This window comes from Mirounga leonina, unplaced genomic scaffold, assembly GCF_011800145.1.
Source record: "Mirounga leonina isolate KUSES-001 unplaced genomic scaffold, KU_Mleo_1.0 Mir_268, whole genome shotgun sequence".
NCBI classification, from domain to species: Eukaryota; Metazoa; Chordata; class Mammalia; order Carnivora; family Phocidae; genus Mirounga; species Mirounga leonina.
This window is the reverse complement of record NW_023270649.1, coordinates 9,712,629-9,736,707: the sequence shown is the minus strand read 5'-3', so window position 1 is coordinate 9,736,707 and position 24,079 is coordinate 9,712,629. Positions and strand designations below refer to the sequence as shown.

The 24,079-nt window shown below is 41.2% G+C and overlaps 1 pseudogene; it reads left to right on the top strand.

Annotated features, from left to right (window-relative positions):
• The first annotated feature begins 212 nt into the window (after positions 1-212).
• On the top strand, positions 213-23,820 carry LOC118026648 (annotated as a pseudogene).
• Positions 23,821-24,079: the final 259 nt, after the last annotated feature.

The window sequence follows — 24,079 nt, the reverse complement described above, 5'->3', positions numbered from 1 at the left end:
TTTCTGATAGGTGGGTGACATTGCTCCAAGCACCAATTCTGGTACCTAGTTTTCTTCTAACTTGTGGCTCTGCCATTTTCAACATATGGCCTCCAAGGTCATAGGTAATAGGAAAGAATTCAAAGGATGGTACGTGGAGGATTGTAATGTACCAGGCTTGGAATTCATCCACTTCACTTCTGTATGCATTTCATTGGTTAGGATATAGTCACATGGCCACACCAAACTTCAAAGGGCAGCTGGGAAATGTGGGTGCTCAAGAGGCAGAAGACAGGGGTTTGTTCAACAGCCAGCCAATCTACACCAAGAAGGTCCGATTTTCTGTGTCTCCTTTATCAACTCCCAGAGGCCTAGTCTGTGAATAGCTGTGATCATAATTATGAACCCAGGGGCACCCAGATGGCTCAGTCATCAAGCGCCTGCCTTCGGCTCAGGTCATGATCCCAGGGTCTGGGGATCGAGCCCCGCATTGGGCTCCCTGCTCAGCAGGGAGCCTGCTTCTCCCTCTCCCTCTGTCTGTTGCTCTGCCTACTTGTGCTCTCCCTGTCAAATAAATAAATAAAATCTAAAAAAATAAAAAAATAAAAAATAATGATAATTATGAACCCATACTACAAGACTTAATTGCCGAAACAAACACCTAATTGAATGAATGTATGGTGCTTACAAAAGCATGAAAACTAAAGATTGAAAACAGAATGATTTTCTTAAGTTCATCCTGAGCTGGATAAAAATTAAATAAAAATATACTTGTGAAACTGCTTCAAAGCATACAGTTGACCAAAAACCAAAATGGCTGCACTAATGCTTCAGTGAAGCTCAGTTTTAAAGTAACCTTTTTCTTCACTTCCGCAAACCTCCCCTCCTCCCTTCTTAGCTTTCTGTTTCAGGTACCACCCTGAAAATAACTAAGGAAGCTGGCAACACATATACAATCCCTGCTGAAACCTGCTAGACCCTGTATTTCCCTGTAAAACACCCCAGCCCCTTCCTCCCGGAAGGCTCGCAATTTTTGAAGGTCACTGCCTGCTGCAGCCTCCTTTGCCCCTGCAAAGCAATAAAGCGATTGTTCCTCTTTATCCCAGACTCCATCTTCGTATTATATTTTGGTTCTGAAGCACGGAGGTTGGTTTCCAACAACACTTGTTTATTGAGATTTGCAGTTAATTCGGGTTCTGCTGTTATTATAATGCAGAAAGCTGTTACTTTAATTCATGCCTGAAAAATCAGAAGAGTTGATTTGTACCATGGATACTAAAATGCTATGGCATAAATACATGTCGCCTACTGCTTGACAAAGGCAGCCTGCCCCAGGAAAATCAGCCAGGTGGAGGCAATTAACGTGATTGTGGCTGAGTGATTCAGCTGGGGGTGGGGACTCACAGAACCCAGGAGATAAGGGGTAGCGTAGGAGTGGAGTTGTGTGATTAAACCTGCAAATTAGCTGGCTAGTCCTGGAACAGTCTATCTGAAGGCTTTGGGGGTACAGGTAGAGCCTGCGTTTTATGGAAAAAAAGAAAAGTAGAGAAGCAGCTATTACATAGCAATACCAAATGGAGTGAGCAAAGGTGGGACAGAAATTTTGGGGTCTGTGTCATGGGTAGTGTAGGAGCCAAGGGCAAGCTGCCCCAACATGGGCCACTTTGGCATGAAGGTTATTTTGAGTTAAATGCAAGCAGATTCAGAAAGAGCTCTTTACCGCCCTCTCAACTGCCTAAAAAGAGTTGAGATAGAGGACCTGCTCCAGGAAAACAGCTGTCGCCATAACTACACTGTGATATGAACTACGCACGATAGGGATGAAGCTAGCAAGACCTGTTTGATCAAAGTCCTCTATGTCCCATTGTTTCTGAGTGGCCCAGCAAACATTTGCTTATCAAACATTTACTCTTCATCCTGTAAACTGCATTCCTTCCCTTTGAAGTCCCAGATGCCTACTTCCTTCTCCTTAATTCAGGATGACATACATACTTCATTATGTCTGTCTTTGGAATTTCATGGCTGTGTGCATTTCTTGTAAGCATAAAATTAAATTTCTCCTGTTGATCTGTCTCATGTCAATTTGATTCTTAGTCTAGTAAGAAGGACCTAGAAGAGAGAGGAAATTCTTCCTTCCCAACAGTAGCATATCCTTTGAGTTCCTGAAGCTGCAAACACCTCTTTGTTTATGATGAATGGTCAGGAAATCTCATGGACTGTACTTAAATGGAAGGAAGCGTTTGGCAAGCCATCTTATTTCCTCTTGTAGTGTCATCTCCAGATGCCTTTGTGTGAGGTGAGTTAATAAGGCAGCCTTTCCTAAAAGAGGAAGCACATAATAACCGCCACCATCACTGAGCACACAGCACAGAGCAGGTGCCTACTAGGCACGTACACATGTTGTCCCCATTGGGGATGGTGATTGTTTTTGAAAGGAACTAGCTTGCTAATTTTCTTTTTAATTTTTTTTTCTGCTTGTGCTAAATGAGTGAGATATGTCAAATCACACCAAACAGTAGCAATTTTGGAATGATAGCCCTCTTCCTTCTCTAAAAGTGATGGGATGTGGTTTGCAAAAGACAGATATATTCAGAAATACAAAAATTAAACTTGCTCAGGGGTGCCTGGGTGGCTTAGTTGGTTAAGCGTCTGCCTTCGGCTCAGGTCATGATCTCAGGGTCCTGGGATCGAGCTCTGCATCCGGCTCCCCACTCAGTGGGGAGTCTGCTTCTTCCTCTCCCTCTGCCCCCCCCCCACTCGTGCTCTCTCTCTTAAATAAATAACATCTTTTAAAAAAATTAAACTTGTTCATAAGAATATTAAAATAATTCAATTTGGACTAAGCACTAGAGTTATTTTCTAAAGAATTCATCCATGACTGAAAAACACTGAGGAAAGTTACTGCTCTCCCAGGCACACAAATCTGGGAAGTCATTTTGGGAAATGATATGTATGAAGGTGCAAAGAAGGGAGAAAGCATTGCATTTTGAGGGTATGACTCTCAATGAGTACTGCTGGCTTGTAACATGTAATGGGACAGGTTGGGGGAGAGGAGTCAGAAGCCAGAGCACAGAAGCTGTTAAGTCCAGGCTAAAAGGTTAGGTTTTCCCTCATAGGCAGTGGAGAGGTGTTAAAGAATTTTGAGTGAGATCTGAAAAAAATGGGGAAATCACTTCTCTAAATAATCAAATTCCCTGCATGCTTTTATACCAGGCTTCACTCTCAAATGAAGAAGAGAAAGTCCTGTAAAAACTCTGTCTTATACAGAAACAAAGGACAGTAGAGTGGGTTTGTGTCTATATAGTTAATTCTGTTGGTTTGAAAATGTGCCAATTATATGGGCACACATCTCAGGAGACCCAGAGATTTGTGGGATGCATGGAGTACAGGCTACAATAGAGAGGGGCATTAACTCAGGAAGCCTTAAATACAATAGGTAGGGGAAACGGTAGGGAGAAAATTTTTGGTCTGTTCGTTGACAAAACTGTTAAAATGTCTACCCTCGAGTCATGAACTTCTCCAGGGGACTCTGACAGGTTTCTTAATCCTTGGCCGCAAGGGAAGACAATTTTATTTATTTATTTATTTATTTTTAAGATTTGATTTATTTATTTGAGAGACAGACAGACAGAGACAGATAAAGAGAGCCCGAGCAGGGGAGGGGAAGAGGGAGAAGGAGAAGCAGACTCCCCTCTGAGCGAGGAGCCTGATGTGGGGCTCTATCCCAGGACCCCTGAGATCATGACCTGAGCCGAAGGCAGACGCTCAACTGACTGAGCCACCCAGGAGCCCCAGGGAAGACCATTTTAAAGTGAAGGTCATCCTGTACCCTTGCTGGCTGGCTAGAGTGGACATGCAGGTTTAAAAGTTTTTAGGAGCTGACTGTGATGGCTATCCAAAAAGCCCATGTGGCATGACCCAGGCTCCTGCTGGAGTGTGGAGGTGGAACAATAAAGAGAACAATTAAGAATGGTCCCACCTCTAGGGAGGGGTCATGTACTGTCACTGTCACTTTCATAGAGGCAGACATATGGAGAACATATTTAAGGATGGCCTTGCTTCTAAATTGGTGTCATCCATTGTCATGGTCACTCTTAAGCTGAACAGAGAAGAAAATTACACCCACAGCATTTGCTAAATAAGGACAAAGAAAATTATCATGCAATTCATATACTCTCCCTGGCTGTCATGCGTGGCCCCTTTCCAACCCAGCAAATAGATTTGTTATCTATCATGCAGGCAGTACCTTGAACTTCGTAAATCAGAATGCTAAGACTTTTTCTGTCACTTTAACATCTTTAAAAAGAATGAATATATCACTCTTCTAATTTTTTCCCTGAGCCTAGAATTTTAAAATTGAAATCAATACAAGAAAAAAAAAATCACATTTAAATGGGGGTGGAAAGATTAGAACATGAGAGGAAATTACACCACAGCCAGAGATGAGCTCTGGTCGACCCTCTGCTGTGCCCTTCAACAACAGGATGTGGGCCTGGGGTCCTCCAGCATACCCAATGCTATTCTGCGCTGGAATATTTTTTCAAAGGCAATTCCTGTCTGCTGGAAACCACTCTTTCTCACATAACAATAAATCCTACATTCAACTACACTGCAAATTAGTTCTAAATCTTATGGTTGCTCTTTACCAAGGTTTTCAAATATTTGGATATATGACATTGACAAAGAGCTTGTGCTGTTTTGTTGTTGTTGTTTTTCCTCCAACCTCAAGGTAAACTCTTGTTCCTGATCATGAATTCATTTCAAAATGTTCAGATCCTGGAATAATCCAATTTGTGATATGGATGTGTGTGTATTTGAAGGAAGTAGAACTGGTAGAAGAAAACAAACTGGGATCAAGGATAGAATTATCCACATGAAATTTTATTTTTTATTAATTCTATTTTATTATGTTATGTTAGTCACATACATTACAACATTAGTTTTTGATGTAGTGTTCCAGGATTCATTGTTTGTGCATAACACCCAGTGCTCCATGCAATACGTGCCCTCCTTAGTACCCATCACCAGGTTGACCCATCCCCCCACCCCCCTCCCCTCTAGAACCCTCAGTTTGTTTCTCAGAGTCCATAGTCTCTCATGGTTCGTCTCCCCCTCTGATTCCCTCCCTTCATTTTTACCTTCCTACTATCATTTTTTGTTTTTTTTTAAACATACAATGTATTATTTGTTTCAGAGGTACAGGTCTGTGATTCATCAGTCTTACACAATTCACAGGGCTCACCATAGCACATACCCTTCCCAATGTCCATCACCCAGCCCCCCCATCCCTCCCAGCCCCCACCACTCCAGCAACCCTTAGTTTGTTTCCTGAGATTAAGAGTCTCTTATGGTTTGTCTCCCTCTTTGGTTTCATCTTGTTTCATTTTTTCCTCCCTTCCCCTATGATCCTCCTTCTTGTTTCTCAAATTCCTCATATCAGTGAGATCAGATGATACTTGTCTTTCTCTGATTGACTTATTTCGCTCAGCATAATACCCTCTAGTTCCATCCACATCGTTGCAAATGGCAAGATTTCTTTTTTTTTTGATGGCTGCATAATATTCCATTGTATATATATACCACATCTTCTTTATCCATTCATCTGTTGATGGACATCTTGGCTCTTTCCATAGTTTGGCTATTGTGGACATTGCTGCTATAAACATTGGGGTGCATGCACCCCTTCGGATCACTACATTTGTATCTTTGGGGTAAATACCCAGTAGTGTAATTCCTGGGTCATAGGGTAGCTCTATTTTCAACTTTTTGAGGAACCTCCATACTGCTTTCCAGAGTGGCTGCACCAGCTTGCATTCCCACCAACAGTGTAGGAGGGGTCGGTCCCCTTTCTCCGCATACTCACCAACATCTGTCGTTTCCTGACTTGTTAATTTTAGCCATTCTGACTGGTGTGAGGTGGTATCTCATTGAGGTTTTGATTTGTATTTCCCTGATGCCGAGTGATGTTGAACACTTTTTCATGTGTCTGTTGGCCATTTGGATGTCTTCTTTGCAGAAATGTCTGTTCATCTCTTCTGCCCATTTCTTGATTGGATTATTTGTTTTTGGGTCTTGAGTTTGAGAAGTTCTTTATAGATTTTGGATACTAGCCCTTTATCTGATATGTCATTTGCAAATATCTTCTCCCATTTTGTCAGTTGTCTTTTGGTTTTGTGGACTGTTTCCTTTGCTGTGCAAAAGCTTTTTTATCTTGATGAAGTCCCAATAGTTCATTTTTGCCCTTGCTTCCCTTGGCTTTGGCAATGTGTCTAGGAAGAATTTGCTGCAGCTGAGGTCAAAGAGATTGCTGCCTGTATTCTCCTTTAGGATTTTGATGGATTCCTGTCTCACATTGAGGTCTTTCATCCATTTTGAGTCTATTTTTGTGTGTGGTGTAAGGAAGTGGTCCAGTTTCATTCTTCTACATGTGGCTGTCCAATTTTCCCAACACCATTTGTTGAAGAGACTGTCTTTTTTTCCATTGGGCATTCTTTCCTGCTTTGTCGAAGATTAGTTGACCATAGAGTTGAGGGTCCATTTCTGGGTTCTCTATTCTGTTCCATTGATCTATGTGTTTGTTTTTGTGCCAGTACCATGCTGTCTTGATGATGACAGCTTTGTAATAGAGCTGGAAGTCCGGAATTGTGATGCCGCCAGTTTTGCTTTTCTTTTTCAACATTCTTCTGGCTATTCGGGGTCTTTTCTGGTTCCATACAAGTTTTAGAATTATTTGTTCCATTTCTTTGAAAAAAAGTTGATGGTATTTTGATAGAGATTGCATTAAATGTGTAGATTGCTCTAGGTAGCATAGACATTTTCACAATACTTGTTCTTCCAATCCTCCACATGAAATTTTAAATCTCAAGAATGTTCTAGAGAGAATAGAGAAACTCACTGGTGCTCTCTTGTGGGGCGGGGGGTGGGGGTGGGGTTAGTCTTTTCCTGAACTGGCCACCTTTCTAATGTGTCTGAATTGTCACAGGGTACCTTCAAACCCTCATCTGATGGACAGATTAAATAAAAAGCCAAACTGCTGTACCTGAAGACCATTTCACCCTTTCTTTAGTAAGGAGAGCAGAAATGAAACTTTCTTTCCACACCTAAGTGATGTGAGATTTGATGTACACGTTATCCTTAGCAGATTCTATTCCTTCTGCCTGCCTGCTCCCATGTGCTTTTAGCTCTGAACCTCCTTCCTGAAAATATGTCATTTTCATTTGTCTCCAGAAACAAAACCTTTTACCCTTGTTTTTCCAGGCTTAAATATCAGATGTGTTGGTTAGTTTTGTCAGCAAACAATGAAGTGGTAAGCAGGTACTGGGGGCTAGGAAAGATCACAGGGTCTGGAGACCAAGACGTAGATCCTCACAGAGGCTCGGTGGCCCTGGGTATGATGGAACAATGACTCTTACTTTTGTATTTATGCCACACTTCTAAACACACACACACACACACACATACACAATAGCTTCCAATAAAAACACACATAAAGTTGGGTGCGTACAATAGCAGCAGAAAATGAAAATTGTACAAAGGCAGAGAAGCCGAATATGCAAGCCACATAGGTTAATACTTGTACTGTCAATAAATGGAAAATTTAACCTGGGCAAAAATGTAAGCAGGCCAGTTACACATGAAGCTTCTTAGTTTACAGAGGCGATTGCTCTTACTGCTAAAATCTAGATCCTTTATTCGTAAGACCTTGAATTACACATTATGCAATGATTTAAACAGTTTTACAAAAAAATCAAGAACGTTATGGTCAAATGGCTATTTAGCATGAATATAGGCCAAAAACAGGTTCTAAAATGGAGACTGTTAACCAATATCACAGATATTTTTTTTTAAGATTTTATTTATTTATTTGACAGAGCGAGAGAGCACAAGCAGGGGAAACAGTAGAGGGAGAGGCAGAAGCAGGCTCCCTGCCAAGCAGGGAGCCTGATAGGGGCTCTATCCCAGGACCCGGGATCATGACCTGAGCTGAAGGCAGACGCTTAACCATCTGAGCCACCCAGGCGCCCCTATCACAGATATTTTCTTATCAATGATACAGTTATTGCCAGTATCTCAGAAGTTCATGTTCTCATTCCTACTTTGAAAGTACAATTGCTATTAGAACTCAGGCATCTCTTGGATGGCTCAGTGCGTTAAGCATCCGACTCTTGGTTTTGGCTCAGGTGATGATCTCAGGGTCCGAAGATGGAGCCCTGCGTCAGGCTCTGAGCTCTGCTCAGAGTCTGCTTGAGATTTTCTCTCTCCCTCTGCCCCTCCCCCCTGCTCACATGTGCTCTCCCTCTCTCTAAAATAAATAAATAAAAATCTTAAAAAAAAAAAAAAGAGGGCGCCTGGGTGGCTCAGTTGGTTAAGCGACTGCCTTCGGCTCAGGTCATGATCCCAAGGTCCTGGGATCGAGTCCCGCATCGGGCTCCCTGCTCTGCGGGGAGCCTGCTTCTCCCTCTCCCACTCCCCTTGCTTGTGTTCCCTCTCTCGCTGTGTCTCTCTGTCAAATAAATAAATAAAATCTTTAAAAAAAAAAAAAAAGAATTCAGGCAGCTCCTGTTTCTCATGCTTTAATTAAGAAGCATATAGGTTGCTGTATCGAAATATTTTGCTAACTGAATTTTAGTATAAGTGGTTTTCTTTGCAACTCCATGCATTTTGGCATTTTGTTTATGCATTTAAATGCTTACTCTGGGCAAGGTCCTATGGGCTTCACCAGACCACCAATGGGCTCCGAAGCACAGAAAAAAAAAAATCAGACACCTGCTCCAAAGAGGTAAGATACTAACCTAACATGGTATAGAACTTTCTGATGATCTAACTTGAGCAAAGAATAGGCTTGGAAAATCTAAAAGGAAGATAAGATAGTTTGTCTCTTAAATTGTAAACCTTTCTGCTAAAAAAAAAAAATCCCACGACCTTGAGTATTTGCTAAAGTTATGAAGAGCAATCAGAGAGTGAGATTCAAGGGGCCCTCCGCCCTGCTTTTTAAATTGTATCCTATTCACTGAGTGACTAAAACTTGAACATCTTCCTTTGCCTGTGTGAGTATGTCCTTTGCCATCTTTATCTGAAATAATTTCCTTCTGAATTAAGGTATGAAAGGGCAACCAATCAGCTGAGTAATAGGAACATGGCCCCAGAGTGGGCCGGATCCTGATGTTATCGGTTATATTTCAATATCATACATTACATGTCATCTCGGGCCTCCTACTGCTTCTGTAATCCTCTCGAGCATCCTTCAGCTACAATCTGGCGCCCCTTCGGAAGGCTGGAATGTCCCATCCCTCCTGTTTACATGGCCCTCTGCCCACAGAACCTCCTTACACTGCTCTACCCCAACATCTGCTGGAGCAAGACTTACAGTCCCTTACTCTCTTATCACTGAGCATTTTTCCAGCATCAAACATTATTTGTCTCTCAAAGTATTGTAATCCTGGCTCTATCCTACTTAATTTTTTTTGCAGGAAATATTTAAGTACCTTTTTATTAAAGTATAACATACATAAGGAAAACTGAACACGTTATACTTGGAAGCTTGATGAATTTTTGCCAAGTGAACATACCTGTGTAAACAGCACCCAGAGGGAGAAACTGAACATCACCGATACCCCAGGAGCTTTCTCGTGACCCCTTCCTGGCCCTGGGCCCCCCGCCCCACCAACATTAATCACAAGGTTGACCTCTAACAGCACAGATTAGTTTTTCCTGTTTTTTCATACTTTATAGAAAGGAAATCATCAAGTATCACATTTGTGTCTGGTTTCTTTCGCTCAACACTGTTTGTGGGATTCGGGTTACTGGAAAATTTTAAACTCCAAAGTTTAATTCTTGTTTATCCCTTTTGAAGGTTAGTGTATGGTATGGGGAAAAGAACAAAAATATTTCTTTTATAAAAGTTGACTCTCAGGGGACCCAAGAATCCAACCCTCATAGTCTAGATAGTATTATTTTTTACTTGTTCTGTGCTTTTTCTTAGAAATTGAGCCCTGATTATCATTCTGTTTCCTGCCCAGAGTTAGCGTTGAGTACAATGAAGCTATGGGCTATATTGGACGCCTTGCACAGAAATTGTATCTGAACTCTTGAAAGCAATTTTACTTAGAAGTTAGACCTCACTGGGGCGCCTGGGTGGCTCAGTCGTTAAGCGTCTGCCTTCGGCTCAGGTCATGATCCCAGGGTCCTGGGATCAAGACCCACGTTGGTCTCTCTGCTCAGTGGGGAGTCTGCTTCTCCCTGTCACACTCCCTCTGTACTCTCTTGCGTTCTCTCTCTCACAAATAAATAAATAAAATTAAAAAAAAAAAAAAAGAAAAAGAAGAACTTAGACCTTACTAACACTCAAAGCCACCCAGAACATCATAGCTGCACATTTAAAGCAAACCAGGGTGTACTGCATTATTACTTGTTTAGAATCCTTTCTCGTGGCTGCTTCTCTGTGTTACATGCCTTATGACGTAGATGAGCAGAATCAACATGGGACAGTGGGAAGAAAGCTGAGCAAGGGATAGAAGACTCCTCTTTTGTTCCAAACGTGGGCTCATCCAGCTGGGTCACACTGATTCTTTGAGCTTCAGTTGCCCTCATCTCTCAGGCTTGAAGAAAAGAATGAGACGATGTGTAAGAAAGGCTTTACAGACTGTTTCGTGCCTCACACAGTTGCGAGCTCCCCATATCCCTGCACTCTCTCATTCCACGCTTGCTGTTCTTACTCAGATTCGATTCCTTCTGTCTGCTTACCAATTCTTTTTCATGACCTTCTCTCTGCTTGATTGCTCATTTTCCTTTCCTACCTATACTTCAAGACCTAGCTCAAAGTATGACACGTTCGTGAAATTTCTGCCATATGTGCGCCCACTGCTTTCTCTCCCTTCTCTGGACTCCTTTCATCCTCATGGATAATGTTTCCTCTTTGTTTTCTTTTCTCAAATAGGTTATGCATTCCATTAAAATATATATATACACACACATATATATATTTATCTTTAGGAATATATATATATATATATATATATATATATATTGGTTTTTTTGGTGGGTCCACCATCCTTAAAAAGGACATGGCAGGCATTTCATGCATAGTGTTCATTGCTTGTATTTAAAAAGAAGGGACAAGGGCGCCTGGGTGGCTCAGTTGGTTAAGCGACTGCCTTCAGCTCAGGTCATGATCCTGGAGTCCCTGGATCGAGTCCCGCATCGGGCTCCCTGCTTGGCAGGGAGTCTGCTTTGCCCTCTGACCCTATCCCCTCTCATGTGTTCTCTCTCATTCTCTCTCTCTCAAATAAATAAAATCTTTAAAAAAAAAAAATAATAAAATAAAATAAAATAAAATAAAATAAAAAATAAAAAGAAGGGACAAAATCAATGGTGTGCTGGCAAAAGCCCTAGTTTGTAGCATTTGCTGATTTCCATGGTGTAAATACTTCCACCATGGCCAATTTCAAGCTACCAACATGATGTCAATCAACTCACAAAATTCCTGCGTTTTTAAGAATTAGACCTTATGGGCCAGTGTGGGCTGGCTCCAGTACCTGACTGTACAAAATGCTCTAAATAAGAAGTCCTTTCTAAAGAAACATCATAACCTTCTTCCTGATTCCTAAGAAAATCTGATATTCGATTTTATAAAAGTCATTCTCTTACTTCCTTAATCTCCCAAGAGAAGGTTGGATATGTGCATTTTTAAAGAATAGTTTAACATGGACAGATGCTGCAAGCCAATGCCTAATTTTTCAGAAGCATCTTGCTCTGTCTGTCAAGTGTGGCAACCACCATAAAGTGATTCATCTGTATCATGTGTGTGACTTCATGTCACCTTAATTAGAAATGCCACTCTTCTAACCATAGCACTGTGCTGCAATTTTAATTTGAAAAATGAAAATGTTCCCACAGTGGAAAATTTATTTCCAACATGCTGAAGCTTTGAGTAGAAGGCCTCAATCAGTGAGGTGCAAGAGAATGGTCTTGAAGCTGTAGGAAATTGCTCAGAGCTCCAGGGTGGCATGGGAAGGAGGTCAGGACACCAGGGAGACTTCCTAGAGAGAAAGATACCAGAAAGCAACCAAAGACCCTATGCAGTCCTTGAGTGTTTTGAGAGGTCTTGTACTAAAGTCTCAACAATATGCTTAAAATCTTACAGTAATCATCCGGTTGGCAGAAAAACACATTTCATAAAAACAAACATATGAAGTTCATTTTTAACAATCCACATCTCTGTAGAGAAAGCAATCTGGTTTGGTGAGGTCAGAAGAGTCTCAAAAGCATCAAATAAGATTCATCCAAGATGTGATCAATTTGGACTTTTTACCTAACCTGAGCCAGATCTTTGGAAATTTACTATCTCTGGGTAACAGGAAAGAGCGAGGTGAAATGCATATGAGCATATGTACAAAGGCCATATGAAGGAATAATTGAATGCTATGCTAGTTGAGCCCTGGTCCTTTGTTTTCTGAGACAGAACTAGGAACTGACCTACATACCAATCATTTATTTTCTTTTTTTCCTGAATTAAAAATGAGTTCACTGTACAAAAGTGGCTGGTTTCCACACCAGCGGGGGAGGGCGGGAAAACCAAGGGAATGATACAAATGGTTTGCACTCAAAGGGCCTCTGTAAACAAGGAAAAGCAATTCTCTGGAACTGCAGAACTCAAAATAAATAATGCATGTGGGCATTTTGGGTGGAAATCATAGGGGTTTGAGATGTTGAAGTCCCAGGATGTGACCCTATTTAGAAATAAGATCTTTGTAGATGTAATTACTCAAGATGATGTCATACTCAAAAATGTTCAACAAAATACCAGCAAACCCAACTCAAGAGCCCATCAAAAGGATTATACACCATGACCAAGCGGGATTTTTTCCTGGAATATAAGAGTTGTTCAGCATATGAGAATTCATCAGTGTAATATAACACATTGATAGAATACGGGACAAAAACCACATGATCATTTCAATCGATGCAGGAAAAGCATTTGACAAGACCCAAAGCCCTTTCATGATAAAAAACACTCAACATACCAGGAGTAGAAGGAAACTACCTCCACATAATAAAAATCCCATATGAAAACTCCGTTGCTAACACCATACTCAGTAGTAAAAGACAAAAAATTTCCTCTAAGATCATGAACAAAATAAGAACGCTCTCTTTTGCCACTTTTATTCAACATAGTATCGGAAGTCCCAGCCAGAGAAAGTAGGTAAGAAAAAGAAAGAAAAGGCATTCAAATTGGACAGGAAGAAGTAAAATTATCTTTGTTTGCAGGACCTGAGCTTATATGGGAAAACGCTGAAGAACCCCCACAAAAAAGTGTTAGAAATAATAAATGATTTAGCAAAGTTGCAAGATACAAAGTGAATGCACTAAAACCAATTGTGTTTCGATGCACTGACAGTTAACAATCTGAAAAGAAAATCTAAAAATATTTACAGTAGCACTGAAAATAATAAAATACTTAGGAATAAACTTAACCAAGGAAGCGAAAGACTTACACATTGAAAACTATAAAACATTGCTGTAAGAAATTAAAGACATGGGGCACCTGGGTGGCTCAGTTGGTTAAGCGACTGCCTTCGGCTCAGGTCATGATCCTGGAGTCCCGGGATCGAGTCCCGCATCAGGCTCCCTGCTCGGTGGGGAGTCTGCTTCTCTCTCTGACCCTCCCCCTCTCATGCTCTCTCTCTCTATCTCATTCTGTCTCTCAAAGAAATAAATAAAATCTTAAAAAAAACAATTAAAGACATAAGTAAATGGAAAGACATCTGTGTTCATGGATTGCAAAACTTAGTATTAAGATGTTAATACTATCCAAAGCAATCTGAAAATTCAATGCAAGCCCTATCAAAATCCCAATTGCACTTTTTGCAGACCAAAAAAAAAAAAAATCCATCCTAAAATTCATGTGAAATCTCAAGGGACTGCAATCAGTCAAAACAATCTTGAAAAAGTTGGAGGTCTCACACCTTGTGACTTCAAAACATATTTGAAAGCTATAGTAATCAAAAGAGTGTGGTACTAGCATAAAGACAGACCTGTAGGCCAAGGGAATAGGATAGAAAGCCCCCAAATAAACCCTCAGATAGGTGGTCAAATGGTCTTCAATATAGGTGCCAAAACTATTTGATGGGGAAAGGATATTCTTTTCAACCAATAATGCTGGGAAAACTGGATATCCACATGCAAAAGAGTGAAGTTGAACCTTTCTCCTATACCATATAAAAAAATTAACTAAAAGTAGATTAAAGACCTGAACTTAAGACTCAAAACTGTAAAACTCCCAGAAGAAAATGAAAGGGTACAGGATGAGACACCCCAAAATGTGCCATTTTGACATAAAGATCATTTTGAGTTAAAAGTAATAAAAAGCCAGCGGATGCAGGATGCAGGAAAGGTGCTCTGCCTACATTTACATTGGAAAGGAGAGCCTGCAACAGGAGGGAAAGTATGAACAGAGGCCCCTTTTATGGAAGGAACTCATCTGCATAATAGAACAATCTTGTTTTTCCAAACATCTCCTTTCACCTTCTTGCTAATGAGCTTTCTCCCCTTTGTATCAGCAGACCCCAACATTTTTCCTTAGCTCATATAAGTTTCACATCACCTCATGGTCTTCAGAATCTCATTGTGTGGATTCCCTGTATCTATGCTATTAAATTTGATTTTCTCCTGTTAATCTGTCTCATGTCAATTTGATTCTAAGTTCTACTCTTAGCCGAAGGACCTTGAAGGGCAGAGGACACGGTCTTCCTCCCTGACAAAAGCATAAAGCTAAGAGCTTCGTGACTTCGGATTTGACAATGATTTCTTGGAAATGACACCAAAAGTCCTGAAAACAGAAGCAAAAATAGACAAACGAAACAAATCTACCAAACTTAAAAGCGTTTGTGTATCCCTCTTTTTTTGTGGTGCCTTGGAGGCAGTAGGCAGCTTTAGGATAAAGATGAACATCTCTTTCCCAGATACTGGCTGCCAGAAACTCAGTAAAGTGAATAATGAATGCAAACTTCGTACCTTTTACGAGAAGCAGATGAGCACTGGGTGTTACGCAACTAATGAATCATTGAACACTACATCAAAAACTAATGATGTACTACTATATGTTGGCTAACTGAACTTAAATTTTAAAAAATTAAAAAAGAAGAAGAAGAAGGATATGGCTACAGAAGTTGCTGCTGATGCTCTGGGTAAAGAATGGAAGGGTTACATGGTCCAAATCGGTGGTGGTAATGAGAAACAAACTTCCCCAGGAAGCAGGGTGTCTTGACCCATGGCCATGTCCACCTGTGCCTGAGTAGGGGCATTCCCTGCTACAGACCAAGGAGGACTGGGGAAAGAAAGCGCAAATCTGCTCAGGGTTGCACTGTGGATATCAATCTCAATGTTCTCAGCTTGGTCATTGTGAAAAAAGAGGACAAGGCTATTCCTGGACTCACTGATTATACTGTGCCCCATCACCCGGGGCCCAAAAGAGCCAGCAGAATCCACAAACTTTTCAATTTCTCTAGAGGTGATGTCCACCAGTATGTTGTGAGAAAGGCCCTAAACAAAGACAGTAAGAAACCTAGAACCAAAGCGGCCAAGATTCAGCGTCTTGTTATTCCACGTGTCTGCCAACGCAAATGACGGTGTATCTCTCTGAAGAAACAGCATACTGAGAAAAATAAGGACGAGCCTGCAGAATATGCTAAACTTTTGGCCAAGAGGATGAAGGAGGACAAAGGAAAACTCCAGGAACAGATTGCCAAGAGACGGAGGTTGTCCTCTCCGAGAGCTTCTACCTCCAAGTCTGAGTCTAGTCAAAAAGGATTTTCTAAGAGTAACAAATCAATAGGATCAGACATCAACAAACCAACCAACCAACAAAACAAAGCTGGTCTATCCAAGGGCATAATCAACAAAGGGAAAAGGCAACCTATGGGAGAAAATCTTTGCAAATCATCTATCTGATAAGGGGTGAATAATTAGAACATAGAACTACAACTCAATAAGAATAACAACAAACAAATACCATGATTTAAAAATGGCCAAAAGATGGGGCGCCTGGGTGGCTCAGTCGTTAAGCGTCTGCCTTCAGCTCGGGTCATGATCCCAGAGTCCTGGGATCGAGCCCCGCATCGGGCTCCCTGCTCAGCGGGAAGCCTGCTTCTCCCTCTCCCACTCCCCCTGCTTGTGTTCCCTCTCTCGCTCTGTCTCTCTCTGTCAAATAAATAAAATCTTTAAAAAATAAAAAAAAATTTTTAAAAAAATGGCCAAAAGACTTGAACAGACATTTCTCCAAATCGCCAACAAGCACATGACAAGATGCTCAACATCACTCACCCATTAGAGAAATGCACATCAACACCACAATGAGATACCACCTCACACCCATTATGATGGCTTAAAAAAAAAAGAAAAGAAAAGAAAAACAAGTACTAGTGAGGATGTGGAGTAATTGAAACCCTTGTGCCCTGCTGACAAGATGGTAAAATGGTGCAAGCAGTATGAAAGGGTATGACAAGTCCTCCAAAAATTAAATCTAGAACTACTACATGATCCAGTAATTCCACTACTGGGTATATATCCAAAAGAATTGTGAGCAGGGTCTCAAAAATTACGTGTTCTGAGGGAAACAGACTGTTCTGTTTTGATCGGGCCCACGGAGGACCTGAAGTTTCTGGCCAACAGCCCCCTGGAACTGAGGCGAGCCGATAACCACATGGGGGAGCCTGCAAGCTGATCCTCCAACCCCAGCCCAATGTTCAGGGGACTGCAGCCCTGGTCAACAGCCTGACTGCAACCTCATGAGGGTCCAAGAGCCATCACCCAGCTAAGGTGCTCTTGACTTCCTGATTCACAGACGTGGTGAGATAATAGATGTTTGCTGGTTTAAACTATGATTTGGGGGAGTTTGTTATGTTCGTATACAAAACGAACAGATAACCATAGCACTAACATCATGAATGGAACGAAGACATTTAAACATTACTGCGGAGACCCATCCCTGTTTTTCAACTTGGGCTGCTATTGTACATTTATGGGGAAAAGAAAGAGTTCATTGTTTAAAGTGCTTTTTAAATGTACATAGCGTGGTTGTTTAATAGTGGTGGGAATGTCATAATCAAATATCAAAACTAGAACACACAGAGGATTACATGGGATCACATCAGAATGTGACCACTGATGTTCGAAGGACCAAAATATTGTCAACGATTTTGACTAACTGAAGAATGCTGGCCTCATATGCCCTAACAATATTTTCATTTTATATTCAAGATATTCAGATTATATGCTGTACTCCTCACTAGGATTGCATGCTCCAGATTACAGAACATTGCCTCCCCTCATCATGATGTAAGAACATTCTATTTCTCTGCAATTACAATTTTCAGGAGTGGCAGCTGCTGAATAATCATAGGAAAATTGCTTTAGTGCTCTTCCATAAAATCTACATGTTCCCAAACCTGGCATTTGTTGAGATTGTAACCCCATGGCTTGAAGATGTGCATGGTCTAAATGTATTTTATAAGATTTCCTTTGAATACCTTGGCTGTTTTACAGCATCGGGCAAAGGGAATATTAGTGTTCTGTGAATTATCTATTCAGCCAATTTTTATTTGCCCAAAACTGTCATTTAAAAAGAAATATAGAATGTATAGGTCCTCCTTAAAATGAAAGGTTGGAATAGATGATAGATAATTTTTAAGGTCCATTTTATAGACTCTAGGTGTATCTCAGAAGGGACTCAAGGACCTAAAATGAGGAGTCTTAGGGCTTGTCTAGAAGCCCTCTGATCACCTAGTGTGTGGCCTTCTGGGAAGGGGCCAACTCTCCCAAATAGTCAGCATGGGAAGCAGGCTGACCCTGAATAAGATATAGGTCATCCTGCTATGGATGGAATCAATGATAGGAATGTTCTGGAATCCAGGCTATTTGTTGTGGTTCCCTAGCAGGCAGGTTGATTTTTTTCTGAGTAAAGATGAAGGAGAACCCTTGGGCAGAACCATTGGCGTGTGGCCAATCCATGCAGCAGGCATGTTTATGTGGGGTGTGTGGACCTGAGAAGGAGGACCCCCTTTGGGGACCACTTTATATAAGCACATAGACCCCAGTGAGGGGACAGTCAATGCTGGATAAGTTGGAAGGGATGTTTCTAGGCTCCCTCCTATTGATACATGACATGTTTGAGGAATCTGAACCTTAGAAGCCTACAGAGAAGAGTCTCTGTCAAGAAGCAACGAAAAGGGGTGCCAAGATGGCTCAGTCAGAAGAACATGCGACTCTTAATCTCACGGTCATGAGTTCAAGCCCCACGTTGGGTGTAGAGATTACTAAAAATAAATAAATAAATAAATAAACTTAAAAAAAAAGAGAGAGAGAGAAAGAGAGAAGCAACTAAACAAGGAGGAAACACACCAGTTATTTTAACAGAGAGTTTAGTGAAATAGGTATTAGAGGACTGAGAAGTCATGGAGGGAAGACTGTAGTGACACAGAAGTAGTCACTGCTCCTGGAAGCAGTGGTCACTCCCGGGCCTACAGGAGCAGAGAGAAGTTGGGGCTATCAGAACCCCAAATCTATGAGCAGAGGCCTTTACAGCCAGGCTCCAGACCTCTGAGGAGGCAGCTGCTAGTTGGCTGGTGTTGGTACCTTTAAGGGGATGGAGAATAATACTGGAAATCGGAACCAACTATTCCTGGAAGCAACAGCTACAGGGCAAGGAAGCATGGCCAGGGTGACCCTGGCAGGACCAGCAAGCAAATGGGAAGAAGTCACGTCCTCTGTCCCTCGTGCTTCTCTCCCCAGCTAGCACCCTTACTGGGACAGCCAATCAGGGGGACAGATGGCAAAGGGGCCATGAGGTTTGCAGAGTTCCAGCCCCAGCATCAGAGGGCAGAGTCCAGAAGGCAAGGCTTGAGCTGAGAGACTATGGTTTAATAACTAGTCTAAGAAGGAGAAAATACACAAAAGAGGGACTGTGGCCTGGGGAGATCTTGTAGCAAAGGGCAACAGGATTGACCTGAGAGAGTAGCAGGGGGCCAGGGAATGGACTCTCCTGTGAACAATATTGAAGCCAGGGACTGGACTCCGGGGGGGGGGTGTCAGTGGAAGGCACGGAGGGCCAGGGAGAGTTGGGGCATTTGGCTCAGGCCTCAAAGTTGGGTTTGGATGGGGCTCACTGTCAGCCATCGTTCAGTGGAGGAGTTTGTAAGGGAGCAGGGTTAAGTCCTCATCTATTTACATAGGCCATTGAGAAAGAGCAGTTCCTCTACTTAGGTGTAGCTCAGAAACTAATCTTGAAACACTTAACTTACATTCACCCAGTGGTGTTGGAAGTTAGATACTAAAATGCAATGGAACATGATTAAGAGCTTCCTGCTTTGTCACCAGGTAGAATAGGAAGTGGATATCCACTTGCTTTCCGGAGTTGAGTGAATGAGTTTGCTCCCCCATGATACCTTGCTCCACTCCGAACCTCCCTAGTTTGTGGCCCTAACACCCCACCCCTCTCTCCTTACAAAGAAGCAAAGTTTCCACTTAGGGAAAGACTCATTGCTGGGTTTCTTGTAGAATCAAGATATCAAGTCACTCCCTAAATGGGTGTCCCCTCTTTCCCCTGGATTTAATACCATGGAAGGGGCAGGAAGATCCATTTAAGAGAAATGTGTGAGTATTTTCCAGCATCACTGATTCTGCTAAAGTAGATTCTAAAGAGAACTACCCACAGCCATAGCTTCCAAAGATGCAAGAGGTTTTGATGCCGAGAAAAAAAGAGATGCTTTTATGGCCCAAATAGGATGAGTCGTAAAGACACTACCACTACTCCAAACTAGGATCAGAACGGGAACAAACTGATGACAATGAAAAAAATATTGCAAAAGATTCTAAATTATCTCCTGGATTTTGTTTTACTCAAGCTATCAGATCTGCTTTTTACTATTTATGTCTTAACAAGGGTTCCTGTTTTTATAAAGTACAAATGGAAAGCCATGTGGTCACAACAAAGTTCCCCTAGGGTCAGTGTACCTAATTTCAAGGCAAGTTCCTAAGAGAAAAATGGCCTTTGAGTTTCGAGTTTGCAGTCTTAAAGATTCAAATTAATGATAATAATGCACATAGAAGCATGTTGACAATACTGTTCTCTCTTTTATTCCTGGCTGTTTCCAAAGCAGTCCCAACTAGTAATTTTTTGTATTCATAGTTAGGCTCACAGCTAGGTCCGTGCCACGTGTCTTTCTCAGACTAACCCAGGAAGTAATTATAAACTCTGTCACTTTTGAGTAATAAAGTTGGGCTGTGTTTCATCCTAACATCTAGCATTTATCATCTCCAGGGGATGTATAAACTTGTACTCAAAACCACCTGCCACGCCTGTGAATAAGCCTTTTCCTCATCTGCAGCCTGTTGGGTTGGGACTTGTAACTGGAAGGCAGATTTAGGCTCAATCAAGCTTGATCCAAAAAAGGACTACAAAAATAGTCTCTTGTAATTTTCCCTTTAAAGTCTTCCAGCTGGGGTCTTGGCCTGCTGTTTCTGTATCAAAGCTCCTAAAAGCGTTTCCATTTCAAACTTTTTACCTTTTAATTTGGGTCCCAGATTTCCCATGAAATAAACCTGTCCAAGAGTTTTATGTGGATGGTGACCAACCATGCTGGGTTCCTGGGACTTGGGACTTCAGGGCTAAAACTGGATAAGCTGGTCAGCCAGCAGATGGCTGGTTGGCCCCAGGAGGCATTAGGGATCAACTTCAGCGGGCTTCTTTTTTGTCTAAATTCAGCTTCCATGTAACAACGTGTAACAAGAGCTTCTAGTAGGTTGGTTGTTGTTGTCATAAAGCAAGCAATTTGGGTTTTACGCAAATGTAAATTTTATTGTTTAAAACAAGGGTCAGCAAATCCTGCCCGTCACCTGTTTTTCACATGTTTAAATGACTAAAAAGAAAAGATTACACAACAGAAATTTTCTGGAGCCTGCTCCTCAAAGCCTAAGGTATTGACTATCTGCTCCTTTACAGAAAAATTTGCTAATCACCAGTCTAAGATATAGCAAGCTATAGAAATAGCATATAACCAAAACACTAGGCCCATTTTCATGACAGGACGAAATATATTTCTGACAGATTGCCCCAAATTCCTTTATAAATTGTATATTATTTTGTCATATAATGCTTTATAAATTTATAAAAAATATAAAATGTTAAATTCGTTAATTTTTTTCTAAATTCATAGTTATTTTTCTTTCTAAATTAAATGAAACAGTAGAAATCACATAACCAAGCCCTCTCATTCTATAGGTGAGTAAACTGAGGCTAGGCAGAATGAAGGTACTTGACAGAGCTCACCCATAGCTTAGTCGGAGAAAGAGCCAGATTTAAGAACACTGCCTGGATTCTAGCAATCCTTGTTTGTTTGTTTATTTTCAAGCAATCTGTACACCCCGCGTGGGGCTGGAACCTACAAACCCGAGATCAAGAATCGCATGCTCTACCAACTGAGTCAGCCAGGCACCCCAAGCATTCTTTACTTTATACCAAGGTGCTCTTCTCATTCAAGATGGCAATTTAAAGAATGAATCATCGCAGGTGCTTGGGTGGCTCAGTCGATTCAGCCTCTGCCTTCGGCTCAGGTCATGATCCCAGGGTCCTGGGATTGAGCCCTACGTCGGGCGCCCTACTCAGTGGGGAGTCTGCTTCTCCCTCTCCCTCTGCTGCTCCCCCTGCTTGCGCTCTCTCTCAAATGAATAAATAAAATCTTTAAAAAAAAAAAAAAAGGAATGAATCATTGCTAAGTTGTTAACATACCAAAAGTATTCTCCTGGACGATTTCCACTCCCTGCCTCCACCAGACTAAGACAGAGAAATGTCGTTACCGTCTCTATGGGGCAATATTTGCCCAGTTTACCTGCCAATTTGGTGGTCTCTGGTAGTCTGTGCTTTAGAACTGGGTTTCCAGCCAGCCTTCCCACTATGGAGGCATGGTAGAATGGCCTGATGTGTGTACACGTGTGTGTGTGTGTGTGTGTGTATTATTTTGTTTTAATGTCATCCTCAGTTATTCTAATCTGATCAGTCTGATTGAAGCCTAAGAATTGAGTATGCTTTTAAAGCTCAATTGATTCTCATATGAACCACTGTGCTTTACAGAAAGGAAAACTATTTTTTCAAATGGTGAAATATGAAATATCTTCACCAGAGCACATACTCTGATTTGGGCAGTGTCTCAGGCCTGAGTGATTTTTAAACAATAGAATAATTTTAATTAGGAACTTTTAAGGAAAAAAACCATATATTCTACAGACTATGAGATAACTGAAGATGGATTAAGGCAATTCACTTTGGTCTCTATTTTATGTTTCTCTTTATAAAGTTCGTTATAATCGTCTATCATTTTTTTTCCCCTGGCATCTAACATCTACTTGACACTGCAAAGAAGGTACTTAGCTAACTTATAAAGCAATGTATATAATAACTAGTGATCAATAGTCCTTAGAGTTTGGGATCTGGAGTGGTTTAGCTACTTGGGTAGAACAACTGGTATCTAAGGAAAACAACACAGTTGGCCCTTGACCAACACAGGTTCGAACTTCATGAGTCTACTTATATGCGGATTTTTTTTCTCAGTAAATACAGTACACTACTGTAAGTGTATTTTCTCATCTTTATGACTTTCTTAATCATGCTCTCTTTCCTCTAGCTTACTTTCTTGCAGGAATACGGTATATAATACCTATACCAAAAAAGTGTTAACCAACTGTTTATGGTATCGACAAGGCTTCTGGTCAACAGTAGGCTATTAGTAGTAAAGTTTTGGGAGAGTCAAAAATTATATACAGATTTTTGACTGCACAGGGGGTGAACACCCCTAATAGCCACATTGTTCAAGGGTCAGCTGTATATGATTCTCTATACATCTGTATCTATTTATATATGTGGATGCATATGTGTATATATGAGATTACTGACATTCTGATTTCTAAATATCGAACTGAAAAAATTTTGATTTGGGAAAACATGATATTAAATAACATAAACCTACTACAACATGTGATTTTAGATATAGATTTAATTATATATGTGTGTGTGTATATATATATAAAAATATATATAATGCATGCATATTTGAACAATGTATATTTTACCCCAATGTGTCATATTCTAAGAGGTTATAAATATTTCCAAGTGAGGAGGAAGAATTCTTTAATCACATTTCATGCCATTTGGAGTATATTTAAGACTCAGCTGAGCGTGAAGTAAAGACACGTTGTTGGCTGTAAGCAAGCAGAATTACTGCGCGTAGGAAAATTTTCACCCCTCTGTGCTCAATATACAATTTTCTAAAATTTTACACCCACTGCTTAGATCAAATCTTCCAGTGATACAGCCAAAGATGAGAAATTATCCTGTAGGTCCTGTTTCTTTGTCAAGAATGGTTCCATATTCCAAATTAATATAGTGAACATGGGAACGAACCTAAGTCCCTCGAGGTGCCCGTTCATCAGTAGCAATTTGTCTTGATGGGAATTTGTAAATTATATTCACAAAAAAGGCCACAGAGCCGAGCTTCTCAGCCTCGGCACTACTGACATCTTGAACCAAGGAAGTCTTTGTCACACAGGGCCGTCCTGCGCATTGTTGGATGCTGAGCGGCATCCCTCGCCTTGACCCACTAGATGCCTGTAAGCACAGCCCTTACTTGTGACAACCAGAAATGTCTCCAGACACTGCCCAGTGTCCACTTGGGGCAGAATCCCCCCCGGTTGAGAACCACTGCTAGAGAGTATGGATCACAGAAGGGAAATCATTTAACAATGAGAATGTGAAATTACTTTGTCACTAAACGCCTTTCCTCCCTTTCAGGATGAAATGATAAGATGGCAGGTTCCTGACAAGAGTTACGGTGACATAAACAGTGATTCAGTCTCTGTGATGGTATTAGCTACTGGCAATGGATTCTCCTATTTATCGTCACATCATGTTTCCGCTAAGGCTCTCAAGTCTGGAAAAAAAGGGCAAGTCCCTTCCAGTCACAATGAAGTTAAAACTGAAACTATGTCTTCATTTTAGCTAGAGGAAGGTCTTGACTGGTACACGGCTCTTCCTCGTGTACTGGTCCAGGCACTG